We start from the raw sequence: 14,071 nt of genomic DNA, 5'->3' as shown, positions 1-14,071 counted from the left end.
CCCGAATAAGGGATAAACATGGTTGAGGACTTCTTGGCGGGAATCTGAAGCGTCATGTTAGCGGTTTTGTTTTATTTCCTCAAATTCGTGTTTGGGCGATAACCTTTAATTTGGCAGACTCATTATTTATCAAGAAATAAAAATACATCGTCAGATTTATGTTCTTAGGGTTATTTATAGGTCAGAAAAAAATATATAAAAAATCAGAACTTCACCAAATAGAAAAAAAAACAATGTTCATCCCAATGAACACTGCCAAATATATGGAGAATTTTAACTGTTCATTGGGGTGAACATTGCCAATTTAAGGTAGAGGCATTAAATTAAAACAATTATTCATATAAAAAGTAAAATTTATAGTATTAAGCGCTTTTTGGTGCACAAAATAGTAAGAAATTNAGTTTCATCTATTTCCATATGTACACTTTAACGTGACTCACACTGTATACTTGAAAAATGGCACAAATCAAGTCGACCTCGACGTGTATTGCCAACATCATCAAAAAAGAAGAAGAAACATGGTTGACACTGACATTTGAGTGACAGAATTGACTGACGTTTGACAGAAATTTCGTCATTCAAGTCAAACAGGTAATTTTCGGTATTAATTTAGCCGTAAAATTTAATTTTCCGTGATTTTACGTGGATAATTTTGGATTAATTAACCAAATTATTAATTTAAATCTAAAAATCTACTCATCTAAATTATTCTACTACAAAGTGAATACCATTCTGACATTTAAATTGTCTCGACAAGAAGTGATTTCTCAGTCAACAATTTGAGGTGTTCCCCGAGTAAATTAACAAGGTGAGTTAATTTTTTTAATATTTATTAAAACTTGAAGTAAAATTGGCATAATTCTAAAGAACCCATTTTATCTTTTAATTTTCTAGGACTGATGAGTTTGGGTATGGTCTGGTATAGAAAGACCTTGCCAAGATGTAAAAATAATTATTAAAATTATTGAATTTGCTTTGGGCCTCCCTAAGTTGCAGAATAATTGTACTTTTTATTACAACTCATTATTAGACAGAATAATAATAACATTGGTGAGACATGAGATTCAATTTTAAACACTTATAAAAATCAAAAACTATAAAGGCAAAATAAAAAAACAAATACATAATCTCCTTATTTTATTAATTACAACCTAGTTCCAGCAGTTTATAACCCGATAATATAACTAGCTTTTCCTCGGTCGAATTTTGATCTGCAATAACCTATTTTACTCAGGGATTTTACTTTAGGAAATAACAATGTTTTAAATCAAACCAGAACAGTTACAAATCTTGTCACTTTATAATATTAAATTCAAAAATCTTTATTTTCTTATAAGACACATTTACAGGGGTTGGGAGTCTCCTTTTAAGTTTAAATAACCTGTATTAGGAGATGCCCACTCTTTCGATCAGCTTTACATAATAAGAAAATAAAATAAAAATTTACATGATTTTTTACTTTTTAACACCAAATTAATTAGTACCAAAAGTTGTGTGAGTATGAGATATTGTGTGTGTGGGTTTATGTGAATGTGTGCATGCGTTAATTGTTTCTTGTGTTTGCTTGTTCCCTATTGTGATTATAAATTTTCTCTGTTGAAATTAGTATGATAGGTTGTGTAATTTTAATTTATTGATAATTCTCATGGCTAGTGATTCTACTTTTGAAGTATTTATTTATCTACATACATATAACTAATTGCTAATTACCTGTATTTCAATATAATGATGAATCAATTTAACTTTTTAAGAAAAATACACCGTGTTACTTTGCATTCTTGCCATATTCACAGAGATAAAAGTAGGGAACAATACCTATTATTTAAGATAAACAAGAGACTCCCATAAAGAAAGTACACTAAGATTTTAGTAAATTTGGTTTTTTAGTACAAATTGGAATAAACCAATTTTGTCTCGCACATTCTACAGGTGCAAGTGGAATAAACCTAGTGGGCGTGGCCTAGTTCTTAATTTTATGGCTTTGGGTACCAGCCTTTTTATCCAGTCATAATAAGTATTTTAAAATACTCTTCAGTTGATTTCAGATTTTCCTTTCTACTTTACGGGATTAGGACCGACAATTAATTTACAACATTGTACCCTATTTTTACAAATTAATAAATTAAGTATGAAATGAAATCACCTCATTCACAATTGATTATTTATTCATAAGTTCCTACTTACCAATTTTACGTACTGCGAAGCAAGTGTTCAAAGTGTCCTCCGTTCTCATGAAGGCACAGTCTAGCACGGCGAAGCGTAGGTTTTTCGCTTTAGTTTTCGCAACACATAAACGTTTTAGTCCAGCAGTGGCCTGCACTCCCGTGCTGGCCAGCGCCTTGATGATGTTCTCCTCGCGGTGCCGGATGCACAGGTCGGAGTACTCCGCGGCTGCTGATATGATCTGTGTCTAGTCCAGCAGTGGACTGTATTAGTCCAGCAGTGGCCTGTATACTCACTTGCTGGCCAGCGCCTTGATGATGTTCTCCTCGCGGTGCCGGATGCACAGGTCGGAGTACTCCGCGGCTGCTGATATGATCTGTGTCTAGTCCAGCAGTGGACTGTATTAGTCCAGCAGTGGCCTGTATACTCACTTGCTGGCCAGCGCCTTGATGATGTTATCTCTTCTGCGCATACCAGTCGTTTCAAGTCACTCCAAAAATCCATTGGTGTCAGGTCCGAGGATCGTGGTGGCCAAGCTACTGGACCCCTCGTCCAATCCACTGTTCACCAAACGTATTATTCGCGCACTTGACGTCCTTATTGTGGGGGAGCACCATCCTGCTGGTAGTAGAGCATTTGGTGTAACGCTAAGAGTACGTCATCAAGCATTTCGTCTAAGACGTCTTGCAGACACTCCAAGCACCATTTTGATTACATTATTCGTTGTTTGAATACACTTCAGTCATTTTTGTATTATTTATAACGTGATTTGTGTTTGATGGATTTCTCAGTTTTTTACAAGTGTCAAAAAGACATTTTAAAGACAATAGATTGCAATAGATATTTAAAAATACAATAAAAAGTAAAAAAGTCTCCATCGCCATCGCCAACAAGTGATGTGCATGCGTTACGATAATTAGTGGTGTGTTTAACAGATTGTCGATAAAATAAAATACAGAAGATTAAAAAAAAATTTTTTCGGGCATTATTTTTTTACGGATTTGTGTTCAGTATCAGTAATATAGTAACCTCTGTAAATATGGCAAGAATGCAAAGTAACACCCTGTATAATGGACTTGTGAAGACATGCAGGTATGTACCAAAAGTTTATTGAAAATTACTTGGTTACTCAAGCCACTGATTCAGTTAATTTTGTACTGACAATTTTGAAAAGTCAATAACAAAGGGTGTGTTCTGCATTAAGTGGAGTTTTGGCACCATTTTTGTCGTCATTATGATAGTATTTTCAGTTTATGCCATTTTATTGTAATTAATATTTCATAACACAGTAAATAAAAAAAAAACTGCACTGAAATAGGTATCTATTATTATTTAAGTCCAAACAAAATTATTGCAGTAACCCTGGTGGGAAAACTGTATTAAGTTTTGTACATATTTGTTTTTTTTGCATTCTAATAAGCTAGCCATTCTTTTATTGTATGTGTTGCCCTTCTTACTGACTGATTGACGTCACGAAAGCCCTTTCTTTGTGCGCCATAATAACTGCGCTCATAGGTCTTCTAATCTAATATTGATTATGTGACCATCGCTTCCGCGTATCTCGCTTCATTTATAACTTACGTTATTACAGAAATAGGAATACAGCAGCGGAATACGTAATAGGTTTTGGGTCGCAATTTTATGTTGAAATAGAATAAAAAGCAACTTATGTTACTTCTCCGACTAGCGACCCGCACCAGGTTAGCACGAGTGATATTATACATAGAAACCTTCCTCTTGAATCACTCCTCTATTGCTGAAAACTATATTAAAATTCGTTGCGTAGTTTGAAAGATCTAACTAAGCGAACAGACAGCGGGAGCGACGTTGATTAAACTAAGTATGTAAATATGAAGAGAGTCTTTACTGACTGACAAAACGTTACTACAACACGCATGTTGAACACTTGTTTAAAATTAGAGTCCCAAAAAGTAGTGTCAAGCCGAAGCCCAGAGGTAGAGCATCACTAGGGCTATCCAAATCACCCCCATGTATGTTCCGCACTACTTTTTGGGACACCCTGTATGTATTTCCATACTAAATGTCACTAAACAACTAGTTCAACTAGTTTTATTTGTAAGGTGGATTGAATTTTGCAACTTGTTACCTATTCACTTTTTTGCAAACTACGTATATATGTATTGCAAACTCTTTGTACCTACGTATGTTTATAATACGACACGTGTATTTGATGGACAGAACAATATCTACTAGTACTTGGCTAAAATATAAATTACCCATAGTCTTCTAAAAGCGATTCTCAGTCTACGTCAGTTGACTGACTAAGGGGCCTTCTATAATGCACGACACTGAGTCCGTATCCCAGGACCGGTTCTTTTCAACCGCTGCTTACTACTTTGCCCTGTCGTTTAATCTTACTGGATCTTAATGGAGAAACTGCATTAGTTTAGCAACAAACCGAATACATGCCGCTTTAAAGAGTAGAGCTACAAGGTGACAAGGCGTTCTCTATTAAATCCGTTAACATAAGGGAAATTGACGATTTGCAAGTATGTATTTTAATTAGTCCAGACAAAGACATTTTTGATTGACTTGATCTTAAAATCACAGTCCCAAAGTTTGCTCCGCAGTCTGGAGAGCGAACTATAAACCAGCGGGGCTACTCTCTCCCTTGATGTTAATTCAGCCCTCATTATATTGTATAACCAGTAAATTGGGCCTTCATTGTACATATTAAAAGCAATTACATAAGTAGTCAATTAAAGTTAGATCTCTGCCAAAAAAGTCGTTTGATGAAGGAACGTTGTTAGAAGAACTGCTATTATCTGCTAATTTTGGGTTATTTGTTGTAATTATGTCTCCAGAGCTCGAACATAACATTTTATAGTTAATAATAGGTGCAATTTTTAATAATCATGAGTCATCTGTACAGGCTGATCAATTTGTGCGCAGGCGAAATGAATTAGTGGTTGTAGGTTAGTGTTGTACGTTTTTTTGTCATCATAAATCCCTTATTTTTTTACCAAAAAGTGCCAAATAAGAGTAGGTAGTAGGTACCTCTACCTACTTAGCAAAAGCGATAAACAATTTATAATTATCCTCTCAATAAAAACATCAATGAAAGATTCGACAAAGTGCAAACTAAATGATATTTTCCGGTATCCCACTCCGTGGCTCGGTGCCAACGCGATACATTCTTGCTCTTCTGTCTTGTTATGGTCGTCGCAATTTCTGATTCATGTGATGATATAAATCTCATCTCAATCCGATAATACAATTTCAAATGCAATCGTTCGTTCGTTTCAGTCAAAAAATTACGTCTACTGCTGGTCAAAGGCCTCCCAAGGATTTCCACAACGACCGGTCTTGCGATGGCCGCATCCAGAGGTTTTAATTTTTTCTAAAATTGTCTATGTAACAACTAATGCGTAAGCAAGACTTTCCGCAATCTCAAACAAAAACGAGAAGCAAAGTAGTCATTCTTTAACGATCCGAAATATTGATCCAGATCCATGTAATACCAAGTCCAGGCCAGGAAATCTTTAACGTTTTACATAAATTATTGACTTGGCCATCGCACTAAATAATTTAATTTACACGTGTTTTCATGCGATGGCCAAGTCAATATATTTATGTAAAACGTTAAAGATTTCCTGGCCTGGACTTGGTATTACATGGATCTCACAACTTTTTACCGTAGAACAACTGAGTTGCGAGACTTGGTTTTTTTGAACAAGTATTGTTTTTGATGGGATCTCATTTCTTTTTGTATTTTGTAGACAGCAGTTATGTATCTAGAAAACTGGACCGAAATTGAAAAATTTTACTCGACTTGGCGGTTGCACTACCGTGCCCCCAAATATTTTAGTTTTTCCTTGATTCATACACCAAACACTACTTATATTCCAAATTTGAAGCTTCTAGGTCTGCTAGAAGTGCCTTAGAGTTTAGATGATCGGTGAGTCAGTGAGTCAGTGAGTGACGAAATTAAGTAACTTTGACCCGTTATAATTCTTAAACTACTGGTTCAAATTGAATGAAATTTTAAATATACCGTGTCTTTACAATGCCTGCATAGCTAATGAAAATTCAGCCTTCTAGTTTTATCCACAACGAAGTTACAGGCGGTCGAAAATGGCCTGAATGGCTTCGAGAAAAGGATGGTACGGCCGTGCCGCTTTTTTGCTCGACTTGGTGGGGGCACTGCCGTGTCCCCAGATAACTCAGAGAAAAGGCATGACGTGGCTTAGCAAAAACTGGGGAACTTTAAGCTTTTTAATGATCATTTCAAGATGTACAATGTTTTTCTAGGCATTAGCTTTGTGATCTCATTGTAAGTAAAGAAATAGGACTCTTTGTGATGCCGCTTCATCACAACCATTTGTCTTCATTCATTAGAAATCTTCCAAGAACAAGATGACGCTCTTAGTTTTATTGTCTTAAATCTTAAATGATAAAAACGTCTTGCATGGTCATTGGTCAGGTTCATAAAAAGTGTTTGTTCAATTACCACATGCTGCTTTCGACGTCGTAAGTCTTCTAATAAGATTTTTTAATTGCTAATTAATTCGATTTAACAATATTACTAGTATTAGTAATTACTACTCGTACTAGAAATGACGATTAAGTATGAATTGATTGATACTCAAGAATAGTTCCAAACCTGTCGAGTGAGTTTTAAGCGTTAAGAATATGGCCTGTAGTGTTTTTACGCTACTCTAAACCATAAACTGCAAATTGTGGACTTACAACTTTGTAACCAGCGTCATCTTGTTATTCTTGGCTAGTTTTTGTTTGAAGAGCTTATTGGTGGATTATTCTTATTGGTCTAGATAAGACTAAAATACCACTGAACGCATGGCAAATGTTTGTGTCATTGTGACGCTCCGCAAGTCAACTTTAACTTTCAAATACCTACTTGTGTGAGTTATAAATCATTATAGGGACATTCTGTGCAGCGTGCAAATTGAGTTGTATTGCTTGTATGCATAAATCGTGAACTGAACGTTACAGTGACATTTATCTCTATGTACACCTCAATTATTGACTGCATTGCATCATTGCATGTGCACTTCATTTATTCTGCACTGAATGCCCACACATCAACAGAAAGGCTTCATTTAACACATGAATGCGACATTTTACTTTTGTTAGTGACTTGTAAGTAAATAGACATAAGATTATGTATTCAATAGTATGCACTATGCATGCATGCATGACTCAATTTAACAAACAATTATGATTGATTTTAACACAAACATTTCCATACCAGCTTATACTGAAAATTCTACTCACTGTATGGTACTCCCTTTCTCACCCTTTCGTGCTAATTCAATGTCATTCTTTTTTATTGGTTACAAATTCTCGGTCCCTATATTTCATCTTTTTCTGTTAAGGATTTTAGCTCAAAAAGACCATTGATCATGACCATGACCATTCTCCTTTATCTCTACATAATGAAAATTTAAAAAATTTAGTAAACGTATACAGGGTGTTAGGTAAATGGGTATATGAGCCGACACTAGCCCATGTTAACATGGTCATATAAATGGTATGGTGAAGTCAGAAATTTGATATCATGATTTTATTTTTTTTAATTTTCATACAAAATAAATTTTATTAATTCAGATTTGTATGAAAATTTAAATAATAAAAATGAAGATATAAATTTTCTGAGTTCACCATACCATTTATATGACCATGTTAACATGGGCTAGTGTCGGCTCATATACCCATTTACCTAACATCCTGTATACCTACAGTGAAAGCATGTTTAATATAAGTATAGATTATTGAGTGTCAAGTTAAAAACTGACAATAAATTAATCGGACTTCAATAAATTAGAAAATGCGAAGTATTAGAAACCAATATTAGAGTGTCTGTGGGTACCACTTTTTTTTTCACTTACGATATTTATCTGTTTTATTTGATTTATAGAAACAACAGCATTAAATAATATTGGTTATAATAATATCGACTAATAGTCGTATAATTAGGTTTGATTTAAATATAGAGTCAAGTGTACTGGTAATGCAGTTATCCTTTTGTAGAAAAAAAAAGTACAACTCTAGACAACATTAAATACTGTCTACTCCAGTAAACACTGATTCATGTTATTTAGAACAGTAATCGACATTTAATTTTCTAGTTCGTACCAGTTAATTCTGTTTATTCCAATCGCCGTTTACAATTGAACTATTTACAATCGCATTGTATATTATTTACAGAGTAAATGTGAGCAACATGAATGCGCATAATCATTGCATTGTGTATAGTGTGGTAATAAAATGCACTAAGGGATGATTCATTAACTCTCTAGGCGTTTATATTTACGCAGTAACCACTTTCTTGGTTAATACGCATTATTAATTTTTGCGCTACTTAGTTATGTATAAAGTTTATAACTAAGTTCTGGTTTATCAGTAGGACCTGCATACATAAACTGAACTTTACAGCATCAATTTCTATCTCAAACTAGAGCCAATACTCATTATTATACTATGCTACAGGGGTACTTTTGCCAATTAGTTAAGTAAATTATAAAAATCTAAACCTAAATAAGACGAAAGTAATTTTCTGAAAGGGCGCCCACTTATGTCTAATCAGAACATTGTAATGACACTTACGTACTAGTGGTTTGCATCAATAGCATTTTAAGAAACAGGATGTCACGCAGCAGCATGGTTTCAAATTACAAAAACGAAAGCATTAAAAATGCGATTCGGAATGTCTATGTAACACGATATAATGACGCTTGTCGTTTAGGCGTTTATGCTAACTATAGCAGCTTCAGCAATCTGCCCTGTGCATGTGGGAGGCCGTGGGAACTATAATGATGAAATAACTTATTACACTCACGAAGAATCAAGAAAACATGTTATCGTGCCGCTAAAGTGCATTGAACGACTTAAACATAGGTCATAGGTATTAGGTACTAAGGAAAATATCGATCGGTCTGCTAATGCATTTATAAAAGCTGGTTCGTTCAGGTTCATTAGACCTAAATAAGCTAACGTTAATGAGCTTAAAAATTATCCGATCACATCAAGAAATTTTTGTATTTGTGTAGAACATAACTTATTACATTTTAGATGTATTCAGAGTAGCGTAAATGCTTTTCACTAAAACGTGGCCACGTGGCTGATAGAGCGTGTTGTATTTATTTGTCATGTTTACTTACAAAAGTATACAAGTGTTAGGTAGAGACATAATTAAAATAGCAATAGTTAACCTCTCTTGTGCTAATGACGCAATGTATCTACCTATTCTGATCGTTTTACATAAGAAGTGGCATCATTTGCCGCAGGGTATGTTATTGTACAAAAACCACAGAACTTCACAATTTAATTGAAATCTCCTAATTTGAAATGATGTCAGACTTTAAGTAGAGTAAGATAATTCAGTTAATTTTACACTTAAAAGATCCTCTAATACTAAAGGTTTGGACTGGCCTGACGTTACAAAGTAACATCACAATATTATGAAGAAAAATATCTCTAAAAGTGTCAGCGTGTTGTTAAAAGCACTGTTATTATCGTAACCCATTATTATCTGAAGGTTATCGCTTCAAATTCTAGAATCTAGATAGCCTATAATCAGATAAAAAGCATTTAAGCGTTTTTAATTGCGGCCGAACTCAGCTGTGTTGATAAAAACTTGTATATTCGTGATTATTCACTTGACCGGGCGCGATTACTTCGATAGCGGGTGACAGGCGACACTCTGGCTGGTAGTCATCGGATCAATGCCGTGACGACAGCCTTTGTTCGAGGAGCCTTGTTGCCAGCGTCAATATGCGTGATATTTCCAAGACAAACGCCACTGATTCGGTTGAACCGTTGTGTCATAAAGCTTGTAACTTCCTTCTGTTCCGATTTGCAGAGTCAAAGGCAAAAGAGGCTTACTTTGTCCGTTATCACAATTTACATATTTGAGTAATTTAAATAGAGTAAACTGTACTCGTACAATGAAATAAAACAAAACTGACTCTAGACGAGTTTAGTTTAAAAATAGAAGTGTCGACTCTACGATAAAAACACTCAAATATGGAGCCAAAAGTAGTTACTGGTATTCAATTGCGATTTAGCGTATTAGAAAAAACAACCATTGTATTTATTACCATAACCAATATGTCTGGAAATGAGCTGCATACAAATGACGTAGCATAGAGATAGAGTCATCACATAAAACTAGGTTTTGTTTACAAGAATACTTACATAGGTACGAATGCTTAGGTATTTTACAAGAATGTAAATGTTTTACATAATGCAGGTACTAGTTCTAGAAAAGGTAAGGTTTTGTTTGTTTCTAAAGTGAATGTTACGTAATAGAGTTCTACATTTTATGGAAATAAACCCAAAGAAAATGTTTTTCACGGTTTCTGTTGGTCATACTCGTAGATTAGTTTCAGAAATCCCTGTAGGCGTATGCAGTTACAGCCTGGCAACACGTCCGTAGCATACTGTATTCACTTCAAATATTTACAAATCAATGGACGATTATATTGCCGTTCACTTGCGTATTTCTGAAGTTGTTCTCGAGCGGCGTAGCTGTAATTTTCCATAATTGCAGTGAACGACTAATTCGCAGTTACGTGGTCCGTGATCATTAGACACGCGTACCCATGAAACAGGCCATACTTGTCGTTAAAATTATGATGAATACGTGAAACTCAATAAAAGGCATAATTTTATATACTGTTTCGTATGATTAATTACTATAATGAGCTACTGGTCTTTTTAGTTTAGGCTTCGCAGTTAAGCAAGCAACTGTTTTATATTTGTAAAAATAGGTCAGCAGCGAAAAAGTTTTTCACTCCTCCCATCCATTGGGTAACGACGTTTCCTTAACAAAGGCTTTTCCTACTCGAAAGGTCAATTTCCAGTTAGAGCAAAAAGTGTACAAGTGTGTCAATGATAGCAATGAGTAAAAGTATAACTTTCGTTTTCAGCTAGTGACGTCTGCCTTTACTAAAATGCGCTTATTGAAGCCATCCGGTGGCCTTATTATATTTTGCCTTCGCACGTTGCGCTTTGTATTTTGCATAGCAACAATCGTACTTCTAGCAATTGTAGATTAAACTGTTTTTCCTTTTTTCCATCGGTTCTGCCGCAAGTTTTCCGTATTTTCAGCTTCATCCGTCTATCTCACTCAGAATTAGGCCATCTCATCTGACAGAGAGAGAGAGACAAAGATTAACACAGGATTGATTTGCTGGGCAGGTCTCTGATTTGATTAATCTAGCCTTCTTTGATACGAAGTCTTTTTCGCGAACACCGCCCGTGCGGTTAACATCTCAGTATACACGCTCCTCGATCTTGAGCTCTTAAAAATAGTAAACCAACCTGTATCAAGCATTTTATCGACACAAAAAACTAAAAATTGCATAAACAATAGTTTGTTGCGGTGATATTAGTGCTAAACCATCAGTTTTAATCATTTTGTGACAGAGATAATTGATAACAAGTGCTGTATTGTGACGGTATTTCAACATTCAAAATTACAAACCAACAGTGTGAGACGTATCGATCCTGTCACTGTTCGAGCTGTTTTACCGACCGGTCGCTTACTGGGATGATCTGACTGTTTAATTCGCCGTGTGACGTACTGTACAACTGGTGTGGTGGTGTTGAGAGTCGAGTTAATCGCGGCCAGCCAGGGATCAAATCGACGCTCACTTTTTGTTGTTTATATTTTTTTTCTTTTCGTTTTTTTTTACTTCTTTTTCTTCTTTTTTTTTTTTTTTTTGCTTATTACTTTTAAAGAAGAAAAGGAAAAAAAGGAAACAAGATGATGAGTGCACCAAATCCTGATTGGGGCTGCTGCACTGAAGAATCAGATGAGAACGACAACTTTTTGCTATGCAACATATGCAAAAAAGCCTTTCATCGCGCTTGCTTGGCTACTGATTCGAAATGCGACCCGACATCGTGGACCTGTCCTATGTGCGTGGCAAAGGCCCCAAAAACAAAGAATAAGGACGATACTCCAGTCCGTTTTAACCCAAATGTTACGGCCCGCACGAAGAAAAGGCCAGCCCTTCAGTCCCCTCCTGGTACATCTGCCGGGCCAGTCACTNTGATAATACCTATTCAACAAAAAAATAATCGTTCAAATTGGTTTATAATCGGCGGAGATATTGCGTATAAAAAAGTTCATCCCCAATTTTCCACCCTTGGGGGTTGTTTTTTTTATTATTAAATTTAAATGGGACCACCCTTGAGGTATTACCTATACGCCGAAAAAAGATTTGTTCAAATCGGTTCATAATTGACGGTGTTATCGCGTAACAAACATAGAAAAAAAAAAAAAAAAAAAAAAAAAAAAACATACGGGTCGAATTGAGAACCTCCTCCTTTTTTGAAGTCGGTTGAAAAGTCCCCGCCCTTAGCCCTTGAGCCGGCGGGGAGAGGGGGGTTTAAAGGTACCACTTTTCGGTTTTTCGCTTAATCCTCGGAAACTATGCATCCTAGTGACATGACTACTATGAACCGAAAAAAGCTTATTCAATTTGCTACAGGTGAGATACTCAAGTTTTTCTATATCTTGTATAGTTTTCGCGGCATCTGCTCTAGAAGGTCTGTAATATTGGAAATTTTATTTTTGTCTTACATGTTCCCATCAGGAGAAAATCGACTTAATCAACATTGAGCAAACATTCTAGACATGCGGGAGCATGTTAAGCCTAGTTCCAGGGAGGGGACTGCACCGTGCGTATATTTAGACGAACCACTTGCAGCCACTTTTGACTCCTCATCACTCAAAAACTACTGTGCGTTAACACTTCAAATTTGGCTCATGTGTTGAAACTTACGAGATAAACATCAGCTTCAAATTTCACAAATATACATCAAACGGTTCTTTAGGTATTGACGTCCAAAAATCTACATGTCTGACCTATAGACCAAATTCTAACCACTTCCAGATAACTTTGAAGGTTCAAATTTGGCATACAGATAGGTAGATGTGTAAATACAAAGGAAGAAACAAAAAACCAGTAAATTTTAACATTTCACAGGTAATAGATAGATTTTAGTGTTCTAAATGTCGATTTTTGAATGTCAATACCTAAATAACCGTTTGAGGTATATTTATGAAATTTGATGTTGATGTTTATCTCGTAAGTCTCAATACATGAGCCAAATTTGAAGTGTTAACGCACAGTAGTTTTTGAGTGATGAGGAGTCAAAAGTGGCTGCAAATGGTTCGTCTAAATATACGCACGGTGCAGTCCCCTCCCTGGAACTAGGCTTAACATGCTCCCGCATATCTAGAATGTTTGCTCAATGTTAATTAAGTCGATTTTCACCTGATGGAAACATGTAAGACAAAAATAAAATTTCCAATATTACAGACCTTCTAGAGCAGATGCCGCGAAAACTATACAAGATATAGAAAAAATTGAGTATCTCACCTGTAGCAAATTGAATAAGCTTTTTTTGGTTCATAGTAGTCATGTCACTAGGACGCATAGTTTCCGAGGATTAAGCAAAAAACCGAAAAGTGGTACCTTTAAACCCCCCTCTTCCTGCCGGCTCAAGGGCTAAGGGCGGGGACTTTTGCTATGTTCACCTCCTAACTAGTCTATATAAAGTCCCGAGGTCAGAAATTGTGTTCCACGGATTTCTCTCTACACCGTCGTTAAGGCATTCATTGACTGGACTAATAGGGGCGGAGCAGTAAAGAAAAATGTTGCAAAAACGGAAAATATTATTGAAACTCGTGACAAGCATATTCAGTTTAGTACGAGGGGCTAACGGTAATATAGTAATTTGTGCAATAACAAATCTATATCTATACTAATATTATAAATATTGAAATTCAATGCGTTCCCCAGAAAAATAATGAAAATCTTATCANGGCCAGCCCTTCAGTCCCCTCCTGGTACATCTGCCGGGCCAGTCACCGAGGATGGCGTGCGTACTATAGTACAGGAAGTGTTGCAGC

General features: G+C 35.7%; 1 protein-coding gene across 3 annotated transcripts in view; it reads left to right on the top strand.

Annotated features, from left to right (window-relative positions):
- Positions 1-573: 573 nt before the first annotated feature.
- The window catches only part of Ip6k (Inositol hexakisphosphate kinase), a 62,819-nt gene continuing 49,321 nt past the window's right edge, over positions 574-14,071 (top strand). For 2 of the 3 annotated variants that reach the window (XM_028316512.1, XM_028316510.1), the window contains exon 1: positions 575-808. The gene's annotated coding sequence lies outside the window, so the exon portion shown is untranslated. Of the gene's footprint in view, positions 809-14,071 lie in introns of all 3 variants that reach the window. The other variant, XM_028316509.1, reaches the window with a different exon arrangement.

The sequence above is a fragment of the Ostrinia furnacalis genome, unplaced genomic scaffold (assembly GCF_004193835.3).
Source record: "Ostrinia furnacalis isolate ACB-3 unplaced genomic scaffold, ASM419383v2 OfSCF5758, whole genome shotgun sequence".
Classification (NCBI taxonomy): Eukaryota; Metazoa; Arthropoda; class Insecta; order Lepidoptera; family Crambidae; genus Ostrinia; species Ostrinia furnacalis.
This window is presented reverse-complemented; position numbering and strand designations above follow the sequence as displayed.